The sequence below is a fragment of the Bactrocera dorsalis genome, chromosome 5, assembly GCF_023373825.1.
Source record: "Bactrocera dorsalis isolate Fly_Bdor chromosome 5, ASM2337382v1, whole genome shotgun sequence".
In the NCBI taxonomy this organism is placed as follows: domain Eukaryota; kingdom Metazoa; phylum Arthropoda; class Insecta; order Diptera; family Tephritidae; genus Bactrocera; species Bactrocera dorsalis.
The window spans coordinates 52,748,907-52,762,305 of record NC_064307.1 but is presented as its reverse complement, the minus strand read 5'-3'; positions in this window follow the sequence as shown (position 1 = coordinate 52,762,305).

Below are 13,399 nucleotides of genomic sequence, written 5' to 3'. Positions count from 1 at the left end.
CAACACGTCAACAAAATAAAAGCAAGTCAAAGTCACTAAATTTTTTCGAAAAACAGCATAGCGTTAACGTCTGTGAAGCAATGTTTTCCGACTATCAGGATGTAATGAATCATATTATTACTGGCGATGAGTATTGGATCCATGCTTACGACGTCGTGATGATTAATCGGCCGAATATCGTTCTAAAGGTGAGACAAACCAAAAAAAAAAAAAGTAGCAACACACAGCAAGGTTATGCTGACAGTTTTTCTTCTTATCCTGTCTATATTTTGCTCAAAGTAGTATGTCCATCTGGAAACTTTCGTCAGATATTTTAGCGTTGCCTTAAAAAATAATTTGTTCCAAATTTTCTGACAATATTTTATCAAACAAAAAACAAATTTCATACAAGATCTTAACTTTGATTGTTTAGCTTGTATAGCCGCTAGTTATTTGGCTATAGTGTGCTAATATCGGCGGCTCCGACAAATGAGCAGCTTCTTTGAAGGACGCGCTCCAAATTGCAGATATATATCACTAAAACTGAGGTTATAATTCACGTATATAGAGACGTTGGACTGACGGGCATAGCTAAATTGATCATTATGCTGATCATTTATATAAGTTAAAAACCTTTTATTTAGATTTTTACAAAAAAAAATTTTTTTTTGGGAGCAATGCTCCTTTATTTGGAAGCTATGCTCCTTTATTGAATTCTGTGTAAGTACTAAAGTTTATAATTAATTACACTTAACTTTTAACCTATGTTTGCCGCTGCAACGGGTATGGAGTTTACTGACGCTGCGCTTTCTACAGGTTGCCACTACACGTATCGCACTCTCAACGATTTAGTTGGTGTCGTATTCAATTGCTTTGTATCATATGATATTAATGTATCATATGATAGTTTTTAAATGTTTGGGGTGCTAACTAGTCTCCGTTTGAAATTCAAACGTCCTCGTTTAAATCTTTAGGTGTATTTGGTTGAGTCCTTCTATTGCCAGTTGTGACAGTTTATTGGGTGCATATTCTTTTTGTTTTATTAAAAGATTTTTTCCCGAAAATTAAGGCGATTGCTATTAACATAACGATTAGGATGATGCTGATTGTTGACAGCCGTGCAGTTTGTCAAACGACGTTTTTAAAGATTATTTATACATGAATCATTACTTAAATCTACTACATTATTACATAAGCATTGCAAAGAATTACATTTTTTACAAAATTTTTTTATTCCTAAATTTTTTTTGCGCAATTTACAATTGTATTGAAATTTATTTTATTAACTCTCCTATTATCTTTTAGATTAAAGCTGTCTAAAGGTTTACAAATTTGGTTTTCTGCGGTTATGAGGCTTACAACAAGATTATAATTTCTTTTCTTAATTGTTGGAATTTTTATTTCGGAATTTTATTTATCTTTTTAGTTTTTTCTCTACTTTTAGATTATTTATTTGGGCTCTTCTTTACGAGTATGTTATTAGGTAGAATATGAAGGGGTAGTTAGGGTTTTTGTTCAAAATTGATTTCCTAATCCTAGTTGATTGAATATAATTCTTATTAGATCTGGTATCAAAAGAAAATCTACTGTGTCTCCGCGCCTTATTTTAAATTCGTAATAAGACAACGAAGACGGCGAAGAAGGCGCTAATCTAAAAAATGGATAGTATCAAGCTCATTTTTACTTGCATTATTGTAATTGGTATAGTGGGAAATGTCATCATATATTCCGTTCGGATCTAATTCTACCGTGTTGGTAAAAAAATTGTCTTGTATTTTACTTGGAGAGTGAGTCAGTTGTGCGGAAATCGGGCGTTTCGGTGGTCGATTGTCCTGGAATTTATTGGGTCTATTTTGGTAATTAATCTGGGGGGTAGGAGGTTTAGGTGCTAAGTTCGGTCTGGTGTTAAAGGTGGTATTTCCTGCATATAATTGGTGAAGTGTGGGGGATACCGATTTGATTGACGACCAAATGCATGTTGGTCGAAATTGGGAATATGTTAGTTCGGGGTAAAAAGCTCTATTGTAATTAAAATTATTAAAAGTATTATTTCGGGAAGGTTGTGGTTATTGAATATTGGCTTTCTGCGTATTATTCGTATGATTAATTCCATATGTCATGTTTTCAAGTTTTTGACATAAAAGTAGTGGTTGGGGCAAGGTTTGTCGGTTCTCCCATGCTGAGAAGACGAGGTAAATTGCCTTTTAGTTCTCTAAGGAATGTGCAAGGGCATTGTCCCTATATGAATTGGTTATAGTCCTTATGAACTCATCGCTTGCCTCGAGACATAAACTTTTATCTAATATAAGGAAAAAGTGTTGGTAAATATTTTGGTAGAATGTCGAAATGTCATCGTGGCGTTGGATCACAGTGGTCTCTGGTATTCGAGGGTACCTATTGTCCCTTTCATCCGAATAATGCATCGTAAGACATTTTCGGGTTTGACTGCAATCAAATGGAGTATTGTACGATTCCAATGCGGTGTCGGCATCATTGTTTTCATTTACTACTCCGTAGCAGCAAAATTTCTAGAACTATTGCTATGCTATCGCTAAAGCTCTCACTTTGTCGGGAGCCACAGCAGAGCCATAACATAACATGTAAAAGTATGTACTTTGCTCTGCTCCTAGTTTTGTTAGGTAAAAAACAGAGCTGCGTTCGACTCCTTCGTATGATCGGATTCGGTAAAGTCAGTTATAGTCTGGGTATTCATTCGTTCGAGTACTTCTCGAACTATTGTCGTTATTAGAGTGGGGTTAGGGGTGGGAGGGTATAAAAGATGGGTGGAAGGGTTTGAAGGATGGGTGGTTTGCCCATAATCTAACTTCATCTGGTTTAGTTGTTCAATCAATTCTTCAGCAGTGTCTGGCATTATATTAAACTTTTTATTTTTATGTAAATTAATTAAATTTGTTTTCTTTTGCAATAGCACTCGATCTCTTTCCTTTTATTTTTATGTCAATTAATTAAGTTTCTTTTTCTTTGTAATAGTACTTTCTTTTTTAATATTAGGATTTTTTTTTTTTGTAAAATTTTACAGTAATTTAAGACTTTTTTCCTTTCTCTTTTTAGAAGAATTAAATTTCTTATTCTTTGTAATAAAAATAATTTCTTTAATAATATTAAAATATTTTGTGAAAGCTTACAGTGGTGGTTTCGAGCTTTCCATAGGATTTTTCTAAGACGTTCCGAGGTTGTTCTTTTTTCTGATTATACATTTGTTATTAGATCTCACACGCGTAGCCTTACTTTTTGGTTTTCAAGCTGTTAACTACTTTCGTGCGCTGGTCCCTGCTCGGGCGCCAGTTAAAAAATTTTAGTTAGGTTTTTATAAAAAAAATATATTTTGGGAGCTATGATTCTTTTTTTTTTAGAGATATGCTCCTTTTTTTGGGAGCTATGCTCCTTTATTGAATTCTGTATAAGAACTAAAGTTTACAATTAATTACACTTAACTCTTAACCTATGTTTGCAACGGATATGGAGTTTGCTGACACTGCGCTTCCTACAGGTTGCCACTACACGTGTCGCACTCTCAGCGATTTAGTTGGTGTCGTATTCTATTGCTTTGTATCATATGATATTAATGCATCATATGATACTTTTTAAATGTGTGGTTGCTAACTTACGAATTAACGAATAGTTCGGGATGTAAAAATGCATGTAATTAAAGTGGAGTGAGAGGTCCAGTTGTACACAAGTTCCAGTAATAGAAACCATCCATCACAGTTGAGTAAAATAATCAACAAGAAACTTTTGTTTGGTAATTTTAAAACATTTATAGATTTATCAGTAAAGGGATTTATCAATAAATGGAAAATATTATACAATTATACTTATGTAAATACAGTTCAAATATAAAGTATAAGCACAGCACAGGATATAATCCAAATTTGTAATTTTTAGCGTTCAACCTTCCGAAAAACGATCGTTAGAGATAATATTCCATAAAAGAATAACTTTATTCAAACTACGGCATAATGAAAGTGAAGCTACAACTAATTATCACATGAAGTAAATTAGCATGTTTAATTTGGTTCTAAAAAATACGTTATACAGGGTTTGTCCGGAAAGAAGTCTGTGAGTGGTGCAGGCCGAAAGTGCAGCGTTCGTTAGAGCAGAGGTAAGCAATTAAATTCTGTGTAAACTCGGTAAATCTACGTTTGATATGATAAAGCAGGCTTACCTAGATGTTGCTTTAGCAAGAAGTGGTGTGTATCGGGGGCACCAGGGCTTTTTGGAGAGCCGGAAAGAGGTCGCTGATGAAGACCGTGCTGGGCGACTTGCGACTTTTTTCTTTAATTACCCAGATCTTAAATTTATCAAAATATGTGGTTCATGACTCGAACGAAGAGTCTGACAAGACATCGCAGCAGCTCACACCGCCTCTCTTGTGAACAGATATATCTTACCAATGCGGGCATCCGTTTCCGCAGCCGCTCTACAACCTTTGGTCTTTTTTTGTTTCCTTGCATGAAAAGGCCGATGAAAGGCAAGCATTTTCAGACCACAGAGGGGATCCAAGCAGCATGCACCTCGGCTCTCAAGACTATTCCGGAGAATGCCTTCCGTGACGCTTTCAATGCTTTAAAATCGGGCAGGCAGCGCTGCATCGACGCAGAGGGAGACTATTTTGAAAATTTTTAAAGAATTGTAACGATTGGTTCAACAATTTTTTTAAACCGACACAGTCCTATTACTTTCCGCACAAACAAATATACATCTCAAGAAGAGTTGCCAAGTACAATATTCGCAATACATATAAATTAAATTTCCATTCGATATATTCGTTGATGCTTGTGGTATGTATAGTTAATATATAGTAAAATGCTGGTGAGGAGTGCATTACATTAGAAATGGGTTTGGTTATTGCCCGATTTTATCTTTTTTAAGCCGATTTTAGAGAGCATAGGAAAAACGTTCTCAAACAAATGCTTTCTTTCCAATCTTTTAAGTACTCAGTGAGTAAACGGTATCACAGCAGCAGTTATATTTTAGAACTTGTCCATAATCATTTCTAGCCAATGCTACGATTTTGGTGTTATCTTTCGTAGAATTCTCGCCTTTTTGTTGTTCAACCCTGCAATTAACTGATATTTTCACCAATTTCTACACTGTAGGTGTTGAGTAATTTATCGCTTAACATTCTTAGACGATTCGATTCGTTGATTAAACTTATCAACCACAAAAGCTTCTTCTATCTGAGAACCCCATTTTGATTATTTTTTTCATACATACATATATTACAAAATTATCATGCGAACTTGCAAACAAACCCTTAAGTGAACAAATTATACTTGATGTCAATACATTGGACGATTAGAAAAGGTAAAATGGGGAAAAAACGTAAATTTTTGTTATAAAAAAGCTATATTACCCTACATACTTAAATACAAAAATTTCCTCAGAGATCTTATTTTCCATCGGACAGAATAATTTTTTCGAAAATTCCTCCGTTGCCATTCATAACAATGACTAGATTTTGCTCAGTTCGGCAAATGAACAGTTCTTGCAGAGAAAAGAAAAGAAACTGAGGACTAGGTCGCGTTTATGCACACAGACAGACTGACAGTCAGCACGCCTAATCGAGTCAGCTCGTCACGCTGATCATTTATTTATATATTTTATAAGATCTCCAATGCTTCCTTCGGGATGTTAAACACTTCTGAACAAATTTAATATTCTCCATTCAGGATACAAAAAAAATCAAATATCTACATTAAATCGTAAGTGTTCCAGACAAAGTCTACGAGATCGATTAATGTATGTAGCACGATTAAATTTTGTTATCCGTATCATCGAAATTAATGATCGTAAGTGAGAATTTATGATATGAGACTTTGAGAACGTTTACACAATCTTTAGCCAAATAAAATTTTGAAACAGATTCAATTTAATTAGGATTATCTGTGTCTGAAATTGGGTGAACGAGTAAGTATTTTCAGAACATTCAATAGATTAGATCCATAACTCCACACTCAAGAACTAGCAGGAGCTTAGGATCTCATGATAATTTTATATTATAGAGATCTTGCAAGCACATGACTTTGCAAAATCCCGTCGTTGGTTCAATTGCGCACACAAAATGTTCCATGAAGCTGTTATCTTTCCAAGCCCATTTAGAAATAGCTCAAATTCTACTGTGTGCAGTTATAAGCTACAGAAAACACGACTCTCCAAGTTATAAAGAATTCCTGTTCCAATTAACTTCATCTTTATTCAATAGCCCGAATCCCCCGACAACAGCAACAACCAAATACAAAGTTAAGCAAATAAAGAGCTTGCTTCATTTCGACATGTTAACCGTTGCAGGCATAACTGCTTATTTCCATAAAAACCTACTAACTTACTAACCAGTTTCGTTCTTTTGTATATTTTTATAAAAACCTATAATTTTTCCAGTCTTCAAATCCTCTTTTAATTTATTTCGCTAAATTAAAATAATATGTATATATGTTTGTACACGTGTATGTATGTATGTTCGCCAGAGCGCTTATGTATCTAACGTGCTTTTTTAGGTTTGTGTAATCTCTGAACTGACATGCGGCAAAACCTGTACCACCGGCCACCGCTTCAACAGACCATGCGCACACCCAAACAAACACTTATGAGCGCTATGGTGTTGCTGCATAGCAGCTAAAGCCAACGTTGTGCTCAAATGAAATCGAACTCGAAATGTTATTTTCGTTAAATAAAAAGTGAAAATTTAAACAAAATGGCCAACATTAGCATACTGAACCATTGAAATGTCGTTATTGCTGTTGTTATTGTTGACGCACTGGTCTATTGTGCACACACAAGCCATAATCTAGGGGCGATTGCTGCGTCCGACCCGGCCAATACCTGCTTCAGGTGGTAGCACTACTATTAGCATGCCGTGTAGCTGAATACCAAATTAAAGCCGTCTTGCCGCATGCCACGTTGGATGGCATACGGCGGACTGCGGACTGTGAGCCACGGACCTCGGCCGACGTGTGGTAATTAATGGATGTACTCGCGCGCTGCCGCAGACTTCTACGCTCTGAAGACAGCCAAGTCAACCGCCTTTCCGCCTACCCTCCCACACATATCGCCGTTCCTGATTCGCAAGTCTCGCCGGTTCGCGCAATTTCAATTCATCCACAATATGTAAACGACGTAAAATACATTAAGATGCTATTTCTGCAACGCTGAATGCGCTGCGCAGCATTAGGAGGTAATTCCACTTTAAGTACGCTTATTTTGTATTCAATCAACGCGAATAAATTCGTTGTTGCTAATTTGTAATCCAAAATGAATTTTACTTTTTATTATCTTTAATTTTTTCTTGTTGTTTTTTTTTTGTTTCTGTTCAATAGTCACACCAATAAACCTACTACAACGAGTTTTTAAGCACCGAATCAACATCAAACAAAATCTTAACAAAAAAATGCTGCCATATTTAGCGTCATCTTTTAGTTTTTGTCTTCATTTTATGCATTTTAATTTTTAATTTTTTCATTTGCGTACCAACTTATTCATCAATATCTATGTATGAACTACTATTTGCTTGGTTACTGTACAACATGCCAGCGATAACTGGGCGCGTTAACGAGTTAACGGTTTGCTTGATTGCCTGGTTGGCGTGCTGATGTTGAAATCAATTCTGCTATGATTGAAGAGTACAAACTCAGTTGCGTCCCAGGTCCACTGGTGCGCCGCCGATTTCAAAACATTTGCATGTGACAATGTTCGAAAACAAGTCGCGAGGTTCGCTAATTGGTCGCCAAAACCAAATTCTGCAGCTACTTAAGTGTCAGAAAATCATATGCAGATAAATATTCAAACGACTATATTATATACATATGAGAATGTGTGTTAGTTTCATATATCTTCTAAAGACTAGCACGGATTTGTCAGCCGGTGAAACGTGCTTAGCGATTGCGAAAAGTTCTTGTTTTTTATTTATGAGTTTTTAATTAACTTGTCAGTCGGAAAAATCGTAAAATTTGCCTAATTTTTTAAGTTTCTAAAGGCGTTACTTGTGCCACCCTTGTATTTAAAGGCAGCTTAATTAGTTTATATATTTATTTGTATTAGCCAGTGTGAACGCAATAAGCAAAGTAATCACATTAGAAATCGTTTTCCAAGGAACGGATGAATTCAATTGCCCGCCCAGAAGCAGCTAACATTAGTTGATCTCTGATGCCCCAGATAATACAATATTTTCCGTACAATAATAAAAAAAGAATATCAGAAACCTACTTAGATTCACCACATCTCCGCCCACGATCAATTGTCAAAAAGAGAGAGAGAGTATATTTACCTCTTTAAAATGTTATAAGTCTTTGGGAGCATAATTAGTTTCATTATGTATTTCGGGCTTATTCCAGATCCCCTTTAAAACAAACAAGCAGTCGAATTCTGTATATCTATTTTATTATGCCAGTCTTAAAAAGGTATGAAAGTGACTTATAGGTTTTGCCACACAATGCTGCTTGTTAAATATATGAAAACTGTGAAGATCTTCTTAAACAAAAATTCATTCCACACCAAATAGACAACACCAAACAGTTTAAAAATCCTTAACATTTTTTTCACAATTTATACTGTCTTCCAGAGTTGATGAAGATATAGCAGACCAAAGCGTATGATTTTCAAACTCATTTACTAATTAAAGGCTCATCAAAGTAATATAATCACTATGGAACTGTAATGACAATTTTGTAGTCTAATTTTTAATGTTAGTCATTTTATCCTAAATGGGGAATGCAGACAAGACGAAATATTTCCATATATCTTACCTTATACCTTATATATTTCGTCAAAGTAGAATGTTTTTGGAGAAACCATATTTCGGGTATTGTTAATCACCACGAATAATACTTTTATCGGTATTCTGCGTGAGACGATTGTCTCATGTCTCTAATAGTGACTATAGTAATTTAGTGATTCTGTTAGTCAGGAGTCTTATTTTGGTATTCTGGCAAATAGAGTATACTACTTTACAGTATACTACTATACTGTAATTGCCAGAATACCAAAATGAGACTCCTGACTAACAGAATCACTAAATTACTATAGTCACTATTAGAGACATGAGACAATCGTCTCACGCAGAATACCGACATTAATGTAAAAATGCTTTGAACTAGATGTTGGATTTGACATAGTAACATTCAAATTGTTACGCCTAATAAACACATTGCATTATAACTATCTGACAAACACTACTTCCTGTATGGTATTCTTAGTATCCAATATAATTTAATGTCATTCAAAAATGAGCTGTAAACTTCACCGCCACCGCAATCCAATAATAGTAAAAGATAATGTGAACAACAGAATTACATACAAGTATGTACATATGTAGTTATTTTTATGTATGTACCATACATTATACGTTATACATGACCAAATCTGTTGCCTGAGGAATAAGACATTTGAAAGATCAGAATGATCTTCGAAATTTTAATCAATGTTTAAATAACAAATTCCACAGAAATTCATTTTAAGATACCTTTTTATATGAAAACACGTTTTAACGTATTTGAATTGACGTCAAAGAACTATATTTGCGGTTTCATTTTCGGTTCGCCTATAAATTAGATTAGTATAAGAAATTTGTTAGTAGCTAATGCTTCTACATATATTTTTATTAGACATCCGTACGTGGGGTGCCTTTTGCACTTTTTTGATTTCATAGTACTTAAATAATTATTTAATACAGGGTGCGCTATCTTTTATGCCGGTATGCAGACAATTTATTATTTTTTTTTTTTTTGGAAAACTCGTATGAGAACCATAGGAATAATGAATTTGAGACTTATTTCAGATTGTCTGGCTAGCTATCATATTTGACTGACTAAATGAAACGGAAGCATATCTGTCAGTATTTGAAATCGATTTAAAGATTTTACTTCAAGAAAAATGTAAGGATGTTAAGGCAGCAAGTTCCCTTCAAAGGAAAATTATACAAAAACGAACGATATAAATACAGATTATGACAATCCTTCCTGTTATTTATTTTTCAAATTGCGTTTGACTGAAAAATATATTTGTTCGTGAAGTTTTGAATAAAATAACAGAAAGCTATGGAAGTTTAACAGTTCAATTCGTTTACGACGTAACTTGCTGAAATTTGCTTGGGTACAAAATTATGTGAGAAAATTGTCTAATTAAGACTTCGAACATAAAAAGTGCTCTTGCAAAAAATAGAAGAATTTTAGTTAATGAATATAGATTGTAAGCTTCATATCCCAAATATGGTAATAAGGCACTTTAAACGTTTATTCACCGGTTAAAATATTCCGCTCATAAGAAGTCTTATTTTGAGCTTCAACTAAATTTGTCAGCAATTTTTACCAAAAAGCTTATGCACCACAAGTGCCGAATTGTATCAAACCTAAATTATATATTCATATATCTTTATTATCGTAAACCCGCTTGCAATTTCAAGATTTAGTGGCAATAGTATTTCACGCGTGTCTTGTGCTCAAACTGTTTGAAGGACTTCTTTTTATTATTGTTGTACTTGGATGTATACATAGATTTGTGCAAAAATGGCATACAAGTTCGTTGAGCAACTGCGAAGATGCCGATGCCGATGCCGTAATTAATTATGGTCGTTGGATTTATCTAACAAACCAGCAAAATAAGTTGTTATGTAGCGCTTGTAGGCCTTGATTTTTTATTAACAGCGTTAGCAGCTTATACAATTTAAATTGGGTAAAAAATTAATTTTACGATTATTGAATTTAAAGTTGCTCTCAACGAGGAATTTTAGGCATAGATGCTGTTTATTTGCATATAAATGTGTCTTAAAGAAACACATAAAAAGGCGCAAAAACCTATACGCATGGCCACGTGTGAATAATTATGTGCCCTTTTTCATAAAAAAATACAAAAAAATGTTGAAAACTGTGATTTTATGAAAGGAGTATCAGAGCTATTTTTGGATCTTCTCCTTTCCTCCGCTCTTAAATTTCTCAGCCAAAAGGCAACCAAATAAGTTAAACAACCAAAGGAGATGTTGTTAACAGTAACACGATTATATTGAATAGAATATTAAATAGAGCATATTGGACAGTTTAAAGAAGATAATACATATTCTCCTATCCATCAACTTCCAGTCGAGATTCAAATAGTTCGAATGTTTTCTTCAAATTAACTTATTCAAAGGAATGTTTATAAACCTCTAGTAGGCATTTATAAGGCAATATAAACGCTGAACATTTCCAATAAAATTATTTAGAATGAAAAAATAGTCTATAGACAGGCACAATTCATATTATATTATTACCTGAAACTTAATTACTTACTTAATAAGCCTATAGAGACTTACGATTTATTATCCGTTCTGCTTGTGCATAGAAATTCAATGGACATCTACATACAAGATGCGTTCCACAGTAAACAGGATAACGCTTTCCTTTCATTGGTAAGTAAATGCATTTTTCCGAAAATACGGGGTGTGGTTAATGGTTAAAATGTGATTTTTAGTCAAATAATCGGTCACAAGCGTCGATCGATGAGACGGTGCAGTATCGTGCAACAAACGCCAACTTTCATCTTCGCGATATTCGGGCCGAACACGTCGAATACGGCGCGCCAAACGCTTCAAAACTCCAATGTAGAATATCGCATTAACGTTTCAGGCGAGTGGAACAAATCCTTTGTGGACAATACCCTTGGAATCATAAGAACAAATCAGCACTGTCTTCACTTTTGACTTCTCCAAGAGCTCGTCCGATGCCTTCATTCAGCACTCTGGCGTTTCGTTTCGGGATCATAATGGAAACACCATATTTCATCACCAGTCACAATAATGTAAAGGGAGTTTTTGTCCTTTTTGGCCTCTTTAATAATGTCCTTCGAATGTTGGATTCTGAACAATTTTTGGTCGCCAGTCAATTTGTGGAACAAACCGGGCGCACACCTTTCGTAAGCCCAAATGTTCGGTAAAAAGCGATAAATCGATGTTTTGGAGATGTTCAATTCCATTTCCATCAATTTCAATGATGATTTCGGCTTTTTTGATGAATTCACGCACAGTTTCGATTGGATTTCCGGTGATTACCGATTTCGATTGGCCCACATGTTGATCGTCATTTATGTCCTCACGACCACTTGTTTCATCATTTGAAACGTTTCGGTAAAAGTTTTACCAATTTTTAAACAAAATTTAATATCGGCTCTTTGTTTGAAGCTCATTTTCGCACCGATAACACAAACATACTTAAAACGCAATAACTTCACTTCCAATCAATGAAATGTCATGAAATTCTCACTGGACAATCGATAAAAATAGCGATTTCTAACGCACCAGTCGACATATAGTGCCACCAGAGTGCACTAGATTCCTGTTTATTTTGGAACACCATTGTGTATGTATCTTCTTCTTAATTGGCGTAGACTCCGCTTACGCGATTATAGCCGAGTTAACAACCGCGCGCCAGTCGTTTCTTCTTTTCGCAACGTGGCGCCAATTGGATATTCCAAGCGAAGCCAGGTCCTTCTCCACTTGGTCCTTTCAATGGAGTGGAGGTCTTCTTCTTCCTCTGCTTCCACCGACGGGTAGTGCGTCGAATACTTTCAGAGATGGAGTGTTTTCGTCCATCCGGACAACATGACCTAGCCAGCAAGCCGCTGTCTTTTAATTCGCTGAACTATGTCAATGTCGTCGTATATCTCGTACAGCTCATCGTTCCATCGAATGCGATATTCGCCGTGGCCAACGCGCAAAGGACCATAAATCTTTCGCAGAACTTTTCTCTCGAAAACTCGCAACGTCGACTCATCCGTTGTTGACATCGTCCAAGCCTTTGCACCATATAGCAGGACGGAAATTATGAGTGACTTATAGAGTTTGGTTTTTGTTTGTAGAGAGAGGACTTTGCTTCTCAATTGCTTACTTAGTCCGAAAGAGCACCTACTCGTTATCGAGAATCTATATTAACTCACTTATAAGAGCACGAAAATGTTTATTCAAAAATTCATTTAGTGGCAATTAAGAATAATAAAATGTAATTTTGATCTTCGTCTTCCTTACTGGCCTAGACACCGCTTACGCGATTATAGCCGAGTTAACAACAGCGCGCCAGTCGTTTCTTCTTTTCGCTACGTGGCGCCAATTGGATGTTCCAAGCGAAGCCAGTTTCTTCTCCACTTGGTCCTTCCAACGGAGTGGAGGTCTTCCTTTTCCTCTGCTTCCCTCTGCGGGTACTGCGTCGAATACTTTCAGTGCTGGAGTTTTTTCGTCCATTCGGACAACATGACCTAGGCAGCGTAGCCACTGTCTTTTAATTCGCTAAACTATGTCAATGTCGTCGTATATCTCATACATCATCGTTCCATCGAATGCGATATTCACTGTGGGCAACACTCTAAGGACCATAAATCTTTCGCAGAACTTTTCTCACGAAAACTTTCCCTCTGTACCATATAGACTATGGTTTTTGTT